The sequence below is a fragment of the Lolium perenne genome, chromosome 5, assembly GCF_019359855.2.
Source record: "Lolium perenne isolate Kyuss_39 chromosome 5, Kyuss_2.0, whole genome shotgun sequence".
Classification (NCBI taxonomy): domain Eukaryota; kingdom Viridiplantae; phylum Streptophyta; class Magnoliopsida; order Poales; family Poaceae; genus Lolium; species Lolium perenne.
Window position 1 is genome coordinate 227214571 of NC_067248.2, and position 20036 is coordinate 227234606.

Below are 20036 nucleotides of genomic sequence, written 5' to 3' on the forward strand. Positions count from 1 at the left end.
TATCGTCTCGAAGTTCCGATCTCGTCGGGATTATCGGCGGTTGATCCTGACTTCTCAAGCTCAGCATCATCCATCGACTCAAGCGACGAGGAAATTTCGTCGCCACGCTTCATCGGCAGCAAGGCAAGCGAAAAACTCGCCAAGATCTTCAGCGACATGTCCTTCGAGTCATCTGTGAACTCCTATATAAGCGATGATTCGAGCAACACCGACAGCTTCGACTTCATCGACAAATCCATCTCTATTGGGAAGGTCTCCACCAATCTCTATGATGGTGTCACCAAACCAAGCAAAGTGAAAACTCCAAAATATCATCAAGTTTATACCATTGGAGAAGCAAGTCGCGATCAAGAGGAAACATCGGAGGCTTTCGACGATTTGGGAAATCCCTACGTCGATCCCTCAGATCTAAGGAGAGGTTTGGGCACTAAATATGTCGGGCCCACACCACGTGTCAGAGTTCAACTTCCACAAGCAGCATGGGATAGAGCTGCGAAAGCTTTGGATGGCTCTGAACCAATGGAAACAACTGCCACGGTAGAAGAACTGCAAGCATATCAATATAGGCTCGCCAGAGAAAGAACGGAATTGGAAAAACAGACAACTGCTCTTAATAGAAGAAAGGAAGCAGCTTCCGCGTCAAGCAGGCGAAGAGCGGAGTTAAGTCGACAGTCAGGAACTTCGGGAGATAGTCACAGAGAAGCTCAGAGGAGAGCAAGATCTCGGCTGCAAAATATACCGGAGGCTGAAAGAGAAACTTTAATCCAAAACCTCGACATGTCCTTTATGTCAATCGACACGAGGGGGAATATTATCCCAAAAACACCAGAAGCAGGGTACATGGCGACACAAGCTTACATCTTGGCGTCCAGACCACCTCCCGGAGATCCAAGAGAAGCGTTGTATAACATGGCCATAGCAGGATGTGACGCCATGGGAGCAGCGTTTGTAGCTACACCTCCCGAAGGAACTGCAAGGCAAAATAGTCCAAGACTGTTGCGGTCAGAAACCCACCGGCGAGCAGCGACGGGCAACACAGTAGAGCCGGGAGGCTCCCAGGACTGCGGCTGGCCCTGGTCCCTCCGAGCGACGGCCCGCAAAGACTCGGCACGCACGTCCGATGCTGGTGCAAGGGCGTGCCACCTGACCTATACCTGGTCAGGAAGGTGATGGATGTGCCTCGCTTAGTTTCCTGCATGGCATACACGTAAACATTAAATACGAGCCTCGATCGGCTCTCAGGTTGTCCTGTGAATCGGCTCGACGAGCCGATCCACCCATGATCCGTACGGGGTGTACGAATATATGGTGGTCCTGCTTGATCAAAATAAAGCTAAAACGACCTACTACGATTTAGGGTTTTCACCACATAATCGGAACATCCTACTCGTGATTGAGCCTGGCGGCCACGCACGGTGATCGTAAACCGACCCTAGACAAGGCCTAAAAACCAACACGAGGTTGATCCCCGGAACATCCTGTCTAGGGCTAGCAAACTACACCATACGCGCCACTGGATCCTTCAACCCGTTTGTAAGGCCTAACTATGCAGATATTAAACTAATCCTTGAAGAACAAGGAGCAACCATAACGGATCGGATCTACTAAATAATGATCAAGCGGGGTGCCGCCCTTACACCTAAGATAGGCGTAAGGGCGGCTAGACGTCTAAGGGTTGCACGACGACAGCATATGATACGATGAACAATGCTAACCCTAACACATCTAAGATAACTACGTTGCTCGCCATCAAAAAGGCTTCAGTACGAGCAACGCATGATCAGCGAATAAACACGTACTGCCTAGATCGCAAGATGCGATCTAGGCAGCATGACGCTTACCCGGAAGAAACCCTCGAGACAAGGGAGTTGGCGATGCGCCTAGATTGGTTTGTGGTGAATGTGATTGTTGTTTATTTCATAAACCCTAGATACATATTTATAGTCCGTAGACTTTCTAACGTGGGAATAATCCCCACCGGGCACGAGCCAAACTCTATCTAATCGACACGTATCCTACTATATTACAGATACACGGGCAAACTAGCCCAAACTTTGCATATAAGGCCGATTCATGTATTTCTTCCATGTATATCCTTCAAGCCCATCTCCAATCGCGGCCCACTTCTGATCCGGTCAAATTCTGGTAATAACACATGCCCCCCTGGTTTTGGAATCAATAATTCCAAAATCACTCCGCTTTTTCTTCGTCAGGTCATGTCGTGGCAGAACCGTCGCAGTATCCTTCATCATGATGCCTTGCCTTCTCAACTTCTCCGCGTGACTTGGCAGTTTTTTTTTCTTTGGGCACCACCCCCTCGGAAACTGTTGCGGCATTGAATCTCCACTATATCCCCTTTATTTAACCGCTCTGAACCGTTCGCCACTTCATCCCCTTGCTCTGTTCTGGCCATCGGCACCAAGAAAACCCCCAATCTCAGAGCAATGTCTTCCTCCTCTTCCTCCTCCGCCTCATCGGACCTCTCCTCTCAGTCCTACTCCTCCTCATCCTCCTCCTCCCGCGAGCCCACACCAGAATGGGATCCGGTAGCGGCTCAGATGGCGGCGTACAACGAGCGCGCCCCAGAGGAGTGGGACCAGGAGGACCACGCCTCCTCCGTCTGGTCCGAGGACGACAAGTCCTTGACCAGCGGAGATGAAGATCTCCAGTTCCTTGCTGATGGGGAACTGGAGCCAGGGAGCGAGGATGACTCGTTCTCCTGGAACGATTACACCTCCTCCGAGGCAGAGGAGGAGGAAGACGACGACGACGACTCCCTCGAGGACTACCCGCCGGCAAAGCGGTTCCGCGCCGGGTCAGACGACGACGACGACGATGCTGAAGACGAGGAGGCCCCCACTGGGGGCCGCTGGAGCAGCGACGAGGAGCCCGCCGGCAGCAGCGCCGACGAGAGTTCCGACGACGACGAGGGCAGCAACGGCCCGTAGACTAGGACCTAGTAGCATAGGCCTAGTAGTAGTAGTAGACCGGCCAGTAGGCCTTTCTTTTGTTCTTCCTTTCTCGAGCAATCGGCTCTTTCTTTGTAAGAAATCCTTTATCGATTTTGCCGATTGTCAAACGAAGTTGATGTACAAAGAGCCGATGACAGGGCATCGGCTTATGCCATAAACATGCTTTAAGGCCATAACAGTTGCCTATTCATACGGTCAACAGATCCAATTCGTGTCCACACCATCCTCCGATCTCAAACGCACAGATACAGCAAATCTAATAAGAGAATTATCTCAGATGCCGTGAACTCTGGTATGAAACCGATCTGTTAACCTGCTCCATTGAGCTTTGTTCCTCTAGAGTCGATGGCTACGCATCGGCTTTTTCATTATTCTAAAGTCGATGTTCGTGCACCGGCTATACTGGTATCCATATTTCTCAAGTCAATGTCTGCGCATCGGCTATGATTCGTATATAAAAAATTTCACTGGCCGATTTCCAATCAGCCCCCCCTCATACTTCATTTACTGGTCATCCCACATACTTGGGAAATACTTCTTGAGGTGTTGACCATTGACGGCTACTGGGAACTTAACGCCGTCCAGCTGCTCCAGCATGTATGCATTACCCTTCAAGGCCTGGATGACTTTGTACGGACCGTGCCAATTAGGAGACCATTTGCCATATGCTTTGTCCTTGGTTCCTAATGGCAACACAGCTTCCCATACTAGATCACCAACTTGAAACTCCTTTGGTCTAACCTTCTTATTGTCTGCACGAGCTACCCTGGCTTTGTTCTCTTTAATCTTCTCCAACGACCAAAGTCTAAGTTCCGTTGCATCCTCAATAGTGTCACTCATCAAAGCTGCATATTCTTCAGCTGTTAGATCATTCTGAAACGTGACACGTCTTGATCCAGCCGTAATTTCCCAAGGTAATACGGCTTCCTGTCCATAGACGAGCTGGTATGGCGAAGTTTTTATAGCTCCATGGCATGACATGCGGTAGGCCCACAAAGCTTCTGATAACGTTTCATGCCAATCCCTAGGGTTCTCGTCAATTTTCCTCTTGATCAGCTTGATCAGGCTCTGATTAGACGCTTCAGCTTGCCCGTTTGCTTGAGCATAGTATGGAGATGATCGGATCAGCTTAATCCCCATGTCATCACAGAACTTTCTGAATTCTTTAGAAATAAAGACCGAACCTCCATCGGTCGTGATGGTTTGGGGAATCCCGAACCTATGAATGACGTGTTCTTTCACAAACTTGATCACATCTTCTGATTTCACCTTTTTCATAGGGATGGCCTCCACCCACTTGGTGACAAGGTATCAACTTGTCAATGCCTATGGATTGTAGGCTAGGGTTTAGTTGGAAGTAGAGGGTAAGTAGATCTCGAAGGTTTCAGCCGAAAAGTACTCGACGATTATGAAAACTAGGGTTTGTAGACAATGATTCGATTCCTTCTTCGTCCCTCGACTCCCCCTTTATATAGGAGGTGGAGCCGAGGGATTCGTGCTATACAAGTTACAGAGTCCGGAACGGTTTCTAACTCATCCCGCCAGATTACAAATAACACTTCCTATTACAACTCTTGACTTTCCTTGATATATCTTGGGCTCCCGAATCTTCTTATTCTTCGGGTAGTGGGCCTTCAGTAAACCCCGGGTACTATCTTCGGCAGGCCCATTTGGGATGCCTATGTCAGTAGCCCCCGAGATTTTGCTTGAATCGTAGAATCAGGGAAAATCTCCACTGTTTATTTTTATTCGAAAGCTTCAACTTTTTTATATTTCTTCACATAAAATTCTATATTGTACAGGGATAATGGTAGTTGGGGCTAGTTCATCTGACGGATCAGGTACTAGTTAACTGCTCTAGTGGCAATCCGCAAAAACCTACTTCAAAATCACGTCCCTGGACATGATCTCGGGATACTGGTGTAAACTTCGACAGGTGCCGCTTAAGGTCTTACCATTCTGTCGAGTCCCAGTCAAATTTATCGGGTACCTAACGCGTCCGTTAGGATTTTTCTTCGTATCTGTTGATACGGATAAAAGCAGCAGAGCGCAGTCTTTGGCGATGCCACGCCCAGCAGAACGGATCTGGGGTCTTACCTTCGCAAATTTGCGGCATTCAGAAATTGATCGCAACTTCGGCGTTCTGAGAATATATTGTCGAGTGCTTTTCCGGCTGTTGGAATGGCACATTTTATCGAGTCAAATATGACTTATATTGCTCTCCCGATGGGAGTATATGTAGAGTTAATTATAACTCGAAATATACTCTCTTGCTTTTCTATCTTTTATTTTTGAACTTCATCGGGTACGCGAACAGCGTTCCCGATGGGAGTAGCCCCCGAGGCTACAATCAAGAACTTGTGCTTGGTTGTAGGCTCGACATTTTAGTCCACCTTGTCGCTATATTGTCGTTATTTCCCAATATGATCTCTCTCTTCTTTTTTTTATCTCTCGGGTGCGCGAACAGCGCTCCCGATGGGAGTAGCCCCCGAGGCTACAGCCAAGGACTTGTGCTTGGTTGTAAGCTCCCGCAATTTCTATATTGCCATACTCGAAATTTTACTTTTTGTCGAAGTAGCCCCCGAGCGTTTGGGCAAAAACTTGTATTTGATCAAAGGCTCCCGAAGTATTTAATAATTCCTCCTGTCGCCAATCTTCTTTTATTTTTCTTGTCGACATGCTTCCCTTAAACAAAATTGCTTCATCTCTGTTTATAATCTTGATTTTTCTGCCTTGTGGGTCCATTGTTTCCACCATGTTGACACGTCGTCTTCTAGTGCTTTTCTCGACACTTCTTCGTCATATTCGACGACACGTGGAGAGTTGTGCTCTATCTCTATTGGTAGTACTGCTTCTGCTCCATGAACCAAGAAAAACGGAGTTTCCTGTGTTGCTGTGTTTGGTGTTGTTCGGATGCTCCACAACACACTTGGTAGTTCTTCTGGCCAGGTATGCCGAGCTTTTTCCAGTGGTCCTAACAAGCGTTTCTTGATGCCATTGCAGATGATGCCATTGGCTTTCTCGACTTGCCCATTGGTTTGAGGATGTGCAACTGACGCAAAGTGCAACTTGATACCCACCTCTTCGCAATAATCTTTGAATTCGTGGGATGTGAAGTTACTGCCGTTGTCTGTGACGATGCTGTGGGGAACTCCAAATCTGAAGACGAGGCCTTTTATAAATTTTACTGCGGATGCTCCGTCTGGTGAATTTATCGGCTTCGCTTCTATCCACTTTGTAAATTTGTCGACAGCTACTAGCATGTACTCCTTTCCCCCTTTGACACGCGTCGCAAGTTCTTACTATGTCCTTGGCGTCCTCGATTGCTGTCAACCAGTAGAATCCTGCCCGAAAGACTTTGGCTGCAATAGCTCGACTACTTGCGTGGTGGCCACATATTCCTTCGTGTACATCCTTCAGAATTATTCTTCCTTCTTCGGGTGTGACACACCTTTGCAAGACGCCTGAAATACTTCGCTTATACAATTCTCCTTTGACCACCGTGAAAGCTTTGGAGCGTCGAATTACTCGTCTTGCCTCAACTGGATCATCGGGTATTTCTTTCCTGAGGATGTATGATATGTACGGCTGCATCCACGGTATCTGTATCACCATGACCAGGTCCTGATCTTCTTCTTCTTCCTCTTGCTTTTCCTTGGTAGCCCCCGAGGGTTTCTTCTCCTTCTTTTTTGATTTTGTTGATTTGGTGGACCTCTCTGTTATCTCTTCCTAGAATACACCTGGCGGGACCGCAAGGCATTGCGACCCGATGTTTGCAAGAACGTCGGCTTCGTCGTTGCTCAATCTGCTAATATGATTTACTTCGCATCCATCGAACAACTTCTCGAGCTCGTTGTACACCTCCTTGTACGCCATCATGCTATCATTGACTGCGTCACATTGGTTCATAACTTGCTGAGCCACCAACTGTGAGTCGCCAAAGATTTTTAGTCGAGTTGCACCGCAGGCTTTCGCCATCTTCATCCCGTGTATGAGAGCCTCATATTCTGCTTCATTGTTAGATGCGTTAGGGAACGTCATCCGAAGGATGTATTTTAACTTGTCGCCTTCAGGTGATATGAGTACTACTCCTGCGCCAGCTCCTTCTAGTCTTTTGGACCCGTCAAAGTTCATGGTCCAGGTTCTCGACAAATCTGGAGGTCCTGTATTTTGCAACTCCATCCACTCTGCGATGAAGTCCGGCAGTATTTGCGACTTTATTGCTTTTCTTTTTTCATACGTGATGTCCCGAGGGGAAAGTTCTATTCCCCAAAGGGAGACACGACCCGTAGCTTCTGGGTTGTTCAATATATTTGACAAGGGAGCTTCGTTGACCACTATGATCGGATGTGCCGAAAAATAGTGGCGCAATTTTCGTGCTGTCGTGAACACTCCATATGCTATCTTTTGGTACTGAGGATACCTTTGTTTTGAGGGCGATAAAACTTCGCTAACGAAGTATACTGGCCTCTGCACGCCGTGGAGTTTTCCTTCTTCTTCCCTTTCAACAACTAGCACCGTGCTCACCACTTGGGGCGTGGCTGCGATATACAGCAGGAGAGGTTCCCTTTCTTTTGGCGCTACCAAAATTGGTGGTGTCGAGATTGTGCGCTTCAAATCCTCGAAAGCTCTGTCGGCTTCTTCGTTCCACTGGAATTTATCTCCTTGCTTTATCAAAGCGTAAAATGGTAACGCTTTTTCACCCAGCCTAGCAACGAATCTGCTCAAAGCTGCGACTCGCTTGATTAGCTGTTGTATTTCTTTCAACTTTGTTGGCTTCCTCATTGTTACGATAGCTTGTATTTTATCGGGATTTGCTTCGATCCCTCTTGCTGAAACTAGAAACCCCAGAAGTTCTCCTGCTGGGACGCCGAAAGAACACTTCGTCGGGTTCAGTTTGAGGCAGAACTTATCAAGGTTGTCGAAGGTTTCCTTGAGATCCTCGATCAGCGTTGCCCCCTTTTTTGATGTTATGACGACATCATCAATGTATACTTGCACGTTCTTCCCGATCTGTGTCGCCAAACACTTCTGCATCATCCTCTGATATGTTGCTCCCGCATTTTTTAAACCAAAGGGCATTGTTCTGTAGCAAAACACGCCGTAAGGTGTAATAAACGCGGTCTTTACTTCATCTTCTTCTTTCAATCTGATCTGGTTATAACCAGAATATGCATCCAGGAAGGAAAGACGTTCACATCCAGCCGTGGAGTCGATAATTTGATCGATCCTCGGGAGGGGAAAGTGATCCTTTGGACAATGTTTATTGAGACACGTAAAGTCGACGCACATGCGAAGGACCTTAGTGTTTTTCTTCGGCACCAAAACAGGATTTGCTACCCATGTGGCTTCTGTGAATATCTCTTTGATAAAACCAGCTTCTTGTAGTCGATTGATTTCTGACAGCATGGCTTTGCGGTTTGGTTCCGAAAAACGCCGCAAAGGTTGTTTGATTGGTCTCGCTAGTGGATCCAAGTTTAGGTGGTGCTCGGCAAGTTCCCTGGGTACTCCTGGCATGTCAGCTGGACACCATGCGAAGATTTTCCAGTGCTCACGGAGGAACTCGACGAGCGCGCTTTCCTATGCGATATCCATGTCGTTTGCGATAGATGTCGTCTTTTTCGGGTCTGTCGGGTGAATCTGCACCTCTTTTGAATTTTTCTCGGTACTGAAAGTTGATTCTTTGTTTGGCCTTCCAACGTCTGGTAGTACGTCGTAATCAGTCATGCTTTTTGACGCCAAGTACTCAGCTTGCATCCCGAAAGTTTCTGACAGCCGGTGAAAATCCTTGTCGCATTTATCGGCTAAGGCAAAGCTTCCTTTGACTGTGATTGGTCCCTTTGGCCCAGGCATCCTCCACAACAGGTATGTATAGTGTGGCACCGCCATAAATCTAGCATATGCTGGTCGTCCCAACAGAGCGTGGTACTGCGACGGAAAATCCACGACTTCAAATTCGAGCCTCTCGATTCTATAATTTTCTCGGGTCCCAAACTGAACGTTGAGATTGATCTTTCCCAATGGGTAACTTGGTTTCTCCGGTGTGATGCCGTGGAACCTTGTGTCTGTTGGTTTCAAGTTTGCTAAGGATATGTTCATCTTCCTCAATGTATCTGCATACATAAGGTTCAAGCTGCTGCCGCCGTCTATGAACACTCGAGAGACATCAAATCCCGCGATAGCTGGCAGAATAAGTGCTGACTGCCCTGGTCGAGGAACTTGCTGCGGATGATCTGCTATTGTGAAGCCGATATCTTGTCCTGACCAATTAAGGTACTCAACTGTTGGTGGAGGCATTTTCTCTGCCATAAACACCTGTCGTGAGATTACTTTCTGAGCTCTATTGGACGGCCTTCCCTTCGAATCATCGACATCGCTCCATTGGAGTTAGGATCAACATAAGGTAGTGGTGCAGGTGCTGCCGCTATTACTGAGCTGATGCCGATTGTCGTGCGTGATCGCGGGAGGAGGCGGCAAGTGAATCTCGCTTCTAGGTTCTCGAGGATTTCTCTCGTGCTACCCGCGCGTTAGCGTTTCTACGTACCGCAACATTGCCTGAAAATTTCGACAGTCTTTACGCAAGTGCCCCGACTGTCTTTTACCGTTGCTGTCGAGGAAAAAGTGCATCTGGCACGGTCCATTCATCATCTCTTCAGGGGACACGAAGGGTCTTGGGAACCTAGGCCCGCTATTTTGCCTGCTGCGTGAATCATCCCTGTTATCACCTCGCTGTTCATTGCTTCTCTGGTAATCATCTCTGTTGCTTCCTCCTGTATTTATCCGAAAACCTGCCGAAATTTGTCTGGAGCGTCATAGTTCGTACTGCCGAGGAAATCTTCGCCTCGGTTGATAGTTTCGACCACGGTCCTCCTCTGGCGACCTGTGCCGTTTGTTGTGGACAGCGTCTTCTCCATCTGCCCATTTATTTGCTATCTCCATTAACGCGGATACTGTCTTTGGATTGGTCCTTCCCAAATCCTCGACAAAATCTCCACGCCTGACTCCTGCGACAAACGCATCTATCGCTCTCTCGTCAGATATATTTTCTGCTGAATTTTTGATGATATTCCATCTTTGGATGTACTTTCTCATTGGCTCATCTGGCTTTTGTCGACATGCTCTCAATTCCTCTAACGACGCGGGTTTTTTGCACGTGGATCTGAAGTTCTTGACGAACACATCCTCGAAACTTTCCCAGCCTGTCGATGGATCCCGGAGCGAGTTTCTTTATCCAAGATCGTGCGGCTCCACTCAAATGTACCTGGATGCTTTGCATAGCTGTTGCCCTGGTTCCTCCTGTCGCCTTCACCGTCTCCGGATAGTCGACTAGCCAATCCTCCGGATCTTGGAGGCCGTCGAACTTCTTGAAATTATCGGGTAGCTTGAATCCTGAGGGGACTCGAGTTTTTCGGACTCTCCTCGTGAAGCATGGCAAGCCGCACATATCTTCGTCGTTAAGCTCCGGAGATTGCCGATGATCCCTTCTGCTTTGTCGTGCTCTGTCGACTCTTGCTTGTGCTGCCGTATCTCTTGCTCCACTTGGTCCTTCAGGGGCTGCCGCCGTTGCTGCTGCAGGTCGTGGACTATTTTGCCTTGCTGTTCCTTCGGGAGGCGTTGAAACGAACGCTGTCCCCATAGCTCCAACTCCTGCTATCGCCATATTGTATAGTGTTTCCCTTGGATCACCTGGAGGTGGTTTAGACGCGAGGATAAAAGCTTGTGTTGCCATATACCCAGCTTCTGGTGTCTTAGGGATAATGTTTCCTCTTGTGTCTATCGACATAAAGGACATGTCGAGGTTTTGAACCAAGTGCTCTCTTTCTGCTTCGGGTATGTGTTGTAACCTTGATCTTCCTCTGTTCCGAGCCTCCCTGTGGCTATCACCCGAAGTTCTAGATTGTCGACTCAGATCTGCCCTTCTCCTGCTGGATGCAGAAGCTGCTTCCTTTCTCCTGTTCAACTCAGCTGTCTGTTTTTCCAATTCCCTCGCAGCTCGTGCGAGCCTATATTGATATGCTTGCAATTCCTCTGGTGTGGCCGTGGTAGCCATTGGTTCTGTACCGTTCATAGCTCTCGCGGCTCTGTCCCACGCTGCTTGTGAAAGTTGAACTCTATCTCGCGGCTCTGGCCCGACGTATTTGTTGCCCAGGCCTTGTCGCAGATTGGAGGGATCGACGTATGGATTTCCCAGACTGTCGAAAGCCTCAGATGTCTCCTCTTGATCTTCAATGGCGTAAATCTACTGTGATAGATTTGTCGATGAAGTCGTAACTGTCGACATCGCTTGAGCCATCGCTTATATATGAGTCCGCAGATGACTCAAACGACATGTCGTTGAAGATCTTGGCGAGTTTCTCTCTTGTTCTGGTACTGACGTAACGTGTCGCCGAGGTTTCTTCTTCTCCTGACTCGATTGATGATGCATAGCTTGAAAAATCGGAATCGACCACCGACGATCCCGACGAAATCGGAATCTCGACACGATACGATCCTTCCTTCTCGACGCGAAAGTGAAACCTTCCGAACGTCATCTCCATGGGCTCCGCCAGATACGCATATGCATCCAAACGGGAGGGTGGGTGAGGAACAAAATCGACAAGACCAGCAGCGATCTGTTTACCTCGATCCATTGTGTTGCTTGCGGTTGACGATGTCGAAGATCTTGAGCGTGCCATCGAGATCAGATCCTTACGCCTCTAGTTCCCACAGACGGCGCCAATTGACAAGGTATCAACTTGTCAATGCCTATGGATTGTAGGCTAGGGTTTAGTTGGAAGTAGAGGGTAAGTAGATCTCGAAGGTTTCAGCCGAAAAGTACTCGACGATTATGAAAACTAGGGTTTGTAGACAATGATTCGATTCCTTCTTCGTCCCTCGACTCCCCCTTTATATAGGAGGTGGAGCCGAGGGATTCGTGCTATACAAGTTACAGAGTCCGGAACGGTTTCTAACTCATCCCGCCAGATTACAAATAACACTTCCTATTACAACTCTTGACTTTCCTTGATATATCTTGGGCTCCCGAATCTTCTTATTCTTCGGGTAGTGGGCCTTCAGTAAACCCCGGGTACTATCTTCGGCAGGCCCATTTGGGATGCCTATGTCACTTGGTGAAGTAATCTGTAATGACCAAAATCCATTCATGTTTTTTACTCGACGCCGGATGGATTTTGCCGATCATATCCATGCCCCACCCTCGAAATGGCCAAGGCTTGATGATAGGGTTCATTGCTGATGCGGGTACCATCTGAATCTTCCCGAACATCTGGCACGCTTGGCACCCCTTGTAGTACTTGAAGCAATCCTCAAGCATGGTGGGCCAATAAAACCCTGATCGCCTAATCAGCCACTTCATCTTATGAGCCGACTGGTGAGTTCCACAGGCGCCTTCATGCACCTCATGTAAGAGCCGATTAGACTCAGTTGGTCCCAGGCACTTGAGTAGTAACCCTTCCAACGTCCTGTAGAACATGTCATCTCCTATGAGGACATACTTCATGGCCTTGTATCTTATCCGTTTAGGTGCCCCCCGAGCCGAATCTTTTAAGTAATTGAAGATTTCGGCTCTCCAATCATCCTGCTCCAGGAACTGCACCTGAACTTCTGACCCGTCTGATATGTCCTTATAGCCTGACGCCATTTGTGCGAGATCGTTGGCCTCGGTATTTTGGGATCTTGGGACCCAATTAAAGTTGATGTACCGAAACTGTGTCATCAACTCACGGCATTCTATCCAATATGGGAAAAGCGATTCACTCTCGCACTTATATTCATCCGTGAGCTGATTAATCACCAACTTCGAGTCTCCAAAAAGCTCTACCACTTCTGCCCCGGCTTCCAGCAGCAACTCCATTCCCTTACGTACTGCCTCATACTCAGCGACATTGTTGGTGCAAGGGGTAGATAGTCTGATGGAGAAGGAATACGTTGCCCCTCGAGGCGACACGAGCAGAATGCCGATCCCACAACCATCATCACAAGCCGATCCATCGAAGAACATAGCCCATGCACGTATAGATAGTGCTGCTATATTGGTATTGATCCGTTCAGCTATAAGATCGGCCAACGCTTGTCCCTTGACTGCTTTCATGGGCTGATACCGAAGATCGAACTCCGACAACGCAAACATCCACTTACCAAGTCGGCCTTTTAAAACAGGGGCCGACAGCATATGCTTAACAACGTCTGATTTGCATATGACGATGATCTCTGCCGTCAACAGGATGTGATGAAGCTTGGTGCAGGTGAAGAACAGGCAAAGGCACAGCTTCTCGACCTCAGGATACCTTGTCTCCGCGTCCAACATCCTTCTGCTGAGGTAGAAAACGACCTTTTCAACACCCTCATAGAGTTGCACCACCACCGAAGCGATGGATGTGTCAGCTACTAATAAGTAGATATAGAACGGCCTGTCTTGTTGGGGCGGAACTAGTACAGGCGGCGTTGTCAGATACCGCTTAATCTCATCAAACGCCTGCTGCTGTTCTGCCCCCCAGTGAAACTCGTCATCAGATTTAATTTTCACCAGCGCTATGAACGGCTCGATTCGTCCTGACAGGTTAGAGATGAATCGTCGGACAAAGTTGATCTTGCCGATAAGACGTTGGAGCTCCTTCTTCGTGGTGGGCGGCTGCATGGTACGCACTGCCTCTTGACTTTTCAGGCCGATCTCAATTCCCCGTTCATGAACCAGAAAACCTAGGAACTGACCGGCCGTCACACCAAAAGCACATTTCTTTGGATTCATTCTCAGTCCGAACTTCCGAGTTCGGTCTAGGATGCGCCGCAAATCATCCAAGTGTCCCTCCATGGAGACAGATTTGACTACCACGTCATCGATGTAGATTTCCACCAACTTGCCGATCAGGTCGTGAAATATATAATTCATGGCTCTTTGGTACGTTGCACCAGCATTCTTCAACCCAAAGGTCATGACTACATATTCAAACAAGCCTACTGCCCCTGGTACTCTGAATGCGGTCTTGTGTATATCTTCTGGAGCCATGAAGATTTGGTTATAGCCGGCGTTGCCATCCATGAAGCTCAACACCTTGTGGCCAGCAGCTGCATTGATCAACGTTTCTGCCACAGGCATCGGATATTCATCTTTTGGAGTGGCTCTGTTGAGATCTCGGAAATCGATGGCCACACGCCATCGGCCGTCCTTCTTCTCTACAGGAACGATACTGGAGATCCATTCAGCATACCTGCATGGCCTGATGAACCCGGCGGCCAACATCTTCTCGATCTCTTTCTTGACCTCTTCCAGAATTTCGGCCTTCATCTGACGTGCTCGTTGTTGGAACGGCCGAAATCCCTTCTTAAGGGGGAGCCGATGTTCAATGATGCTCCTGTCTAACCCAGGCATCTCTGTGTAATCCCATGCAAAGCAATCTGGGTATTCTTTTAACAGAGCTATCATCTGACCCCTAAGATGTGGATCTAACTTCTTGCTGATAAAAGTTGGTCGCGGCTTATCCCCAGGACCGATGTCGACTTCTTCTAGCTCATCAGCCGATGTAAACCCATACCCTAGCTTTCCATCACCTGTGAGGTCGACACCACATACAGGGAGAACGGGTGGTAAGGGTAATACGGGCCGATTGCTGGAATCGGCCTTCATCTTGATTGTAACCAGGACTCTTTGGAAGTGTCGGAGCCGATCGCGTGGAACGGCTTCCTCCTTGTCCTCGCTATGAGAGCAGCTGCCCTCGTCTCTGTCCTTACCAGGGTGGCGCCCAAGTCCTACCATGTTGATGTTGAACGAGAATCTTGGCTGGCACCTCCCAGGGTACGTGCATTCCACCATGTCAACGGCGTATGCCGGTGAATTCGGCACTTCTGGTGCTGCCAACGCGAACGGCAGCGGCGGTCGGGACTGGAGTGGCATCTCTCCCTGGTAAGTCCCTAGAGCTGGTCCTGACGGAGAGTACTGATGCCTCATGATTTCCTGGATCACCCGAAGAGCGACGCGCTCCAAAGTGTTCACCAGGCTCTCAGAATGGCGGTGCAGCGAGTGAGCTACCATGAAGTTAATCTTCTGACGCAGGGACCTGGTGCGTTCTTCTGACGGGGCGGACAGGTCCACTCCATCGAGCGCGCCTTCAGGTGAGAACCCTTTCCACCTGATGCCATGTGAGCGGGTTCTGTGAAAAGAGCCGATGAGGTCGGCTTCGAGGATCGCTTTGACCTCGTCATACTTCTTCTTGAGCTCCTCGGTCAGATCCTCGTACGCGACTGGAGTGCCTTCCGCCATCTCAGATGTAGATGGCGATGCGGTTGATGTCGAAGATTGTCCCACCGGGCGTGCCAGAATGTGTTGCGGTCAGAAACCCACCGGCGAGCAGCGACGGGCAACACAGTAGAGCCGGGAGGCTCCCAGGACTGCGGCTGGCCCTGGTCCCTCCGAGCGACGGCCCGCAAAGACTCGGCACGCACATCCGATGCTGGTGCAAGGGCGTGCCACCTGACCTATACCTGGTCAGGAAGGTGATGGATGTGCCTCGCTTAGTTTCCTGCATGGCATACACGTAAACATTAAATACGAGCCTCGATCGGCTCTCAGGTTGTCCTGTGAATCGGCTCGAAGAGCCGATCCACCCATGATCCGTACGGGGTGTACGAATATATGGTGGTCCTGCTTGATCAAAATAAAGCTAAAACGACCTACTACGATTTAGGGTTTTCACCACATAATCGGAACATCCTACTCGTGATTGAGCCTGGCGGCCACGCACGGTGATCGTAAACCGACCCTAGACAAGGCCTAAAAACCAACACGAGGTTGATCCCCGGAACATCCTGTCTAGGGCTAGCAAACTACACCCTACGCGCCACTGGATCCTTCAACCCGTTTGTAAGGCCTAACTATGCAGATATTAAACTAATCCTTGAAGAACAAGGAGCAACCATAACGGATCGGATCTACTAAATAATGATCAAGCGGGGTGCCGCCCTTACACCTAAGATAGGCGTAAGGGCGGCTAGACGTCTAAGGGTTGCACGACGACAGCATATGATACGATGAACAATGCTAACCCTAACACATCTAAGATAACTACGTTGCTCGCCATCAAAAAGGCTTCAGTACGAGCAACGCATGATCAGCGAATAAACACGTACTGCCTAGATCGCAAGATGCGATCTAGGCAGCATGACGCTTACCCGGAAGAAACCCTCGAGACAAGGGAGTTGGCGATGCGCCTAGATTGGTTTGTGGTGAACGTGATTGTTGTTTATTTCATAAACCCTAGATACATATTTATAGTCCGTAGACTTTCTAACGTGGGAATAATCCCCACCGGGCACGAGCCAAACTCTATCTAATCGACACGTATCCTACTATATTACAGATACACGGGCAAACTAGCCCAAACTTTGCATATAAGGCCGATTCATGTATTTCTTCCATGTATATCCTTCAAGCCCATCTCCAATCGCGGCCCACCTCTGATCCGGTCAAATTCTGGTGATAACACAGACCTACCGCAGCAGTACAAGATCCACCAAGAGCAAGTGGAACCAGAGATACAACGACTCAGGCCAGAGTGGATAGAGCACGACAAGAAAGAAGGGAACGTCGGCATTCACCAGAACTTGCTGAAGAAGGTATGTGTGGACTCCCGTGTTTCACACGACGGGTCCGAAAAACTAGAGTTCCATCAGGATTCAAGCTACCCGATAGTTTCAAGAAATTTGATGGCCTGCAAGATCCCGAGGATTGGCTAGTCGATTACCTTGAGACAGTGAAATTAATAGGCGGAACAAGAGCAACAGCCATGCAGAGCATTCAAATACATCTGAGCGGAGCCGCCAGATCGTGGATAAAGAAGCTTCCCCCAGGCTCCATCGACAGCTGGGAAAGTTTTGAGGACGTGTTCATCAAGAATTTCCGGTCAACCTGCAAGAAACCTGCGACACTAGAGGAGCTGAGGTCATGTCGACAAAAGCATGATGAATCAATGAGAAAATACATCCAAAGGTGGAACATCATCAAAAACTCGGCAGAAAATATATCCGACGAGAGAGCGATAGATGCGTTTGTAGCAGGAGTTCGACGAGGAGATTTCGTGGAGGACTTGGGAAGGACAAACCCAAGGACAGTATCAGCATTAATGGAAATAGCAAACAGATGGGCAGATGGTGAAGATGCAGTACATAACAAATGACATAGGTCCCCAGAGGAGGACCGCAGTCGAAATTTTCAAAATAGACGCCGATTTCCTCGACAATTCTCAAGTTACGACGCACCCGGCCAAATATCGGCTGGTTTTCGAGGAAACAATGGAGGAAACAATAGAGATGATTACCAAAGAAGTAATGCTCAGCAACGCGACAATAGAGATAACAGGCAAAATAGCGGATCAAGGTTCCAGAGATCTTTCGTAACTCCCGAAGATATGATGAACGGGCCATGCCAGATGCATTTTTATCTCGACAGCAATGGGAAAAGGCAATCAGGACATCTGCAGAAAGACTGCCGCAATTTTCAGGCAATGTTGCGAGTCGCAGGAATAGCCAATGCTCAAGCAGTAAACAGAAATCCCCAGGGGCCCAGGAGTGAGATCCACTTACCACCTCCTCCCGCAATCACGGACGAAAATCGACATCAGCTTAGAATAGCGGCAGCACCGCAACCACCCCCATATGTTGATCCTAACAACAATGGCGCGGTCTCGATGATTCAGAAAGCTAGGCCATCTAACAGGGCTCAGAAAGTAATCTCGCGGCAAGTGTTTATGGCAGAGAAGATGCCTCCACCAACGGTTGAGTACCTAAATTGGTCAGGGCAAGACATTGGCTTCACAATAGCGGATCACCCGCAGAAAGTTCCTCGACCAGGGCAATCAGCACTTATCTTACCAGCAGTAATTGCAGGATTCGACGTATCTACAGTGTACGCAGATACACTGAGGAAAATGAACATATCCTTGGCAAACCTAAAACCAACCGATACGCATTTCCATGGAATCACGCCAGAGAAGCCGAGTTATTCGCTGGGAAGAATCAATCTCGACGTTCAGTTCGGGACCCGAGAAAATTACAGGATAGAAAGGCTGGAATTCGAAGTTGTGAATTTCCCGTCGCAGTATCACGCTTTGTTGGGACGCCCAGCGTACGCCAGGTTTATGGCGGTGCCACATTACACATACCTGCTTTGGAGGTTGCATGGGCCCAAGGGACCAATCACAGTCAAAGGAAGCTTCGCGCTAGCCGATAAATGCGACAAGGATTTTCATCGACTATCAGAAACCTTCGGGATGCAAGCGGAGTATGCAGCGTCAAGGCTCATGACTGATTATGATGTGCTGCCATATGTAGGGAGACCCAACAAGGAATCAACTTTCAATACCGCAAAAGATTCTAAGGAAGTGCAGATTCACCCGACAGATCCGAAGAAAACGACGTCCATCGCAACAAACATGGACCTCGCATAGGAAAGCGCGCTCGTCGAGTTCCTCCGTGAGCACTGGAAAATCTTCGCATGGTGTCCAGCTGACATGCCAGGAGTACCCAGGGAACTTGCCGAGCACCACCTAAACTTGGATCCAATAGCGAGACCAATCAAACAACCTTTACGGCGTTTTTCGGAACCAAACCGCAAAGCCATGCTGTCAGAAATTGATCGACTCAGAGAAGCTGGTTTCATAAAAGAGATATCTACAGAGGCCACCTGGGTAGCTAACCCAGTGATGGTGCCGAAGAAACATACGAAAGTCCTTCGCATGTGTGTCGACTTTACGTGCCTCAACAAACATTGTCCAAAGGATCACTTTCCCCTCCCAAGGATCGATCAAATTATCGACTCCACGGCAGGATGTGAACGTCTTTCCTTTTTGGACGCATATTCTGGTTACAACCAGATCAGATTAAAAGAAGATGACGAAGCCAAGACAGCATTCATTACACCGTATGGCGTATTTTGTTACAGGACAATGCCTTTCGGGTTGAAAAACTCGGGAGCAACATATCAACGGATGATGCAGAAGTGCTTAGCAACACAGATTGGGAAAAATGTACAAGTGTACATCGACGACGTCGTCATCACATCAAAAAAGGGGGCAACATTAATCGAGGACTTGAAGGAAACTTTCGACAACCTCGACAAATTTTGTCTCAAGTTGAATCCGACGAAATGTTCTTTCGGCGTCCCTGCAGGAGAACTTCTCGGGTTCCTAGTTTCAGCGAGAGGGATTGAAGCAAATCCCGAAAAAATCCAAGCTATCGTAACAATGAGGAAGCCAACAAAGTTGAAGGAAATACAACAGTTAACTGGGCGAGTCGCAGCTTTGAGCAGATTCGTCGCCAGGCTGGGGGAAAAGGCGCTACCGTTCTACGCTTTAATAAAACAAGGAGAGAAGTTCCAGTGGAACGAAGAAGCAGATAGGGCCTTCGAGGATCTCAAACGGAAAATTTCGACACCACCAATCTTAGTGGCGCCAAAAGAGAAGGAACCACTCCTGTTATACATTGCGGCTACACCTCAGGTGGTCAGCACGGCACTAGTTGTCGAAAGAGAAGAAGAAGGAAAACTCCATGGAGTGCAAAGACCGGTATACTTCATCAGCGAAGTTTTATCGCCTTCAAAACAGCGGTACCCGCAGTACCAGAAGCTAGCATACGGAGTGTTTACAACCGCAAGAAAATTGCGGTACTATTTCTCGGTGCATCCGATAATAGTGGTCAATGAGGCACCTTTATCCAATATACTCAACAATCCAGAAGCTACAGGCCGTGTCTCCCTTTGGGGAATAGAACTTTCTCCTCGGGACATCACGTATGAAAAAAGAAAGGCAATAAAGTCGCAAATTTTCCCAGACTTCATCGCAGAGTGGATGGAGTTGCAAAACACAGGACCTCCGGATTTATCGAGAACCTGGACCATGAACTTTGACGGGTCCAAAAGGTTAGGAGGAGCTGGAGCAGGGGTGATACTCATATCACCTGAAGGCGACAAATTGAAATATGTCTTGCGGATGACGTTCCCAAACGCATCTAATAATGAGGCAGAATATGAAGCTCTTATACATGGGATGAAGATGGCGAAAGCCTGCGGCGCAACTC